Below are 1,674 nucleotides of genomic sequence, written 5' to 3'. Positions count from 1 at the left end.
ACGCAGGGAAATACGTTCGCTGATAGATTTGAGGCATGTGCTGTTCATGTGCTGGCACTGAGGAGCAAATGCAAGACTGGTATTTACTACGTGTAGGTAGCGTGTGAAATGAATTGGCTATTAGGTCTGTGTAACATGGTTCTGCCTTCTCAAAAAGAGTCTTTCCCTGGTAGCATTTACAGCAGGACAGCTATTTACATATGGACCCACACGAAGAACAGTATTAATGCTCAAGAATTTGGCAGTGTTTTACAATAAATGTCTAAAGGCAGTAGGGAGAGACTGCATTTTACTAAATTAGGGGAAAGAGTAAAGGTTTCAGGATAAGGTGCCTATTTGCATCTGAAGAACTAATGAAATAAAGGAATACAAACTATGATGTATTTTTCTTCAATAAAAAGCAAATGCAGTGTTTCTATGTTGTGGCTAATCAGGGAGTCTTTTGCTAATTAGTCAAATTTATATGAAAATTATTTTGCAAAATCAATGTGTATCTTCAAGACAAGTTATTAAGAAGCTCTAGGTTGTCCTAAAGTTATTACTAATAGCTGTGATTTGATTATACTTGCTCAGTTGGCTTTGCATTGACAGTACATAAAGTACATAAAAGTAAGATTTGACACTAAGTGAATTAGTCTGCTTGGGCTGGTTCTGCATGCTGCAGGGTGTTCTACTGTATATTACTGCATTCTAGAAATAACATCTTTCTAAACGAGGCTAACAATAGGGAGTAAACTTGAAAATAGATGGAATTGAAGCAGGGTAAGAGGATGGCTTTCTTTCATGTAGGCAACTAAAATGTGCATCACAGTTAATGAAGGGCTCTCAGGTGCTACATGCATTTCTGAATGGAAGGTCCATTTTGTCCTATAAGACAAAAATCTGTCTTCTAGAGGGGTGACCTGTGAAATGCCTTCTCACATCATGAATGCTTTTGCAGACTTCAGTCAGACCAGTATGAGTTAATGGGTATTTTACATGATGTAAAGTAACTTTAACTTAACCTTCAAATGGAAATTTGTCCCTTCACCTCAACTTGAATTTAGAAGCTAAAAAAAAAGTCTTAAGCCTGGTTTGTTCCATTTGCTAAATTCTGTGGTCTGCTCCCCCATCACACGTGGGCACACACATTTTTTCCCCCATAAAATTGTGAAATACCCAGAAAATCTGTTTCTGAGGTTTTGCAAGAGCAGTGGTCAAGTCACTGTAAGTCACAGGAAACTCTTCGTGAAGCATGGTATGTGGAAAATAAATACCAGACATGAGGTCAAAGCTCATGCAAACCCTTTTTATAAATGCTGACCTGGGTAGGAGTCAGTAGTCTCAGTGTGAGTGAGGGTGTGCAAACTGAAAACAATTCTGCCACCCACCTTGAACCCTTTTCTAGCAGACACAGGTCATGTAAGGTCTTGATTAGGCCAAACTGCTTCCTTATCTGATGCTGATGTGCTGTGCCTCCCACTGCACAAGTGCCTTAATCTCTTAGTATCGTAATGCATTTTTTTTTTAAAAAGCTCTTTAGTTAAATAGAACTGTTATGAATATTGATTAAAGCTACTGAACTATTTTGAGTTGGTTTAAGTGAAAGATAATGCAAAAATGCAAATAACTCATTGTTAAGTTTCAGCATCAGGAAGGGTTTGTACTAGAACATTTGCTTTCTAACCACATTGT

This window comes from Manacus vitellinus, unplaced genomic scaffold, assembly GCF_001715985.3.
Source record: "Manacus vitellinus isolate BGI_N305 unplaced genomic scaffold, ASM171598v3 scaffold_46_pilon, whole genome shotgun sequence".
NCBI classification, from domain to species: Eukaryota; Metazoa; Chordata; class Aves; order Passeriformes; family Pipridae; genus Manacus; species Manacus vitellinus.
The sequence above is the reverse complement of the archived record's forward strand: the minus strand, read 5'-3'. Positions refer to the sequence as shown.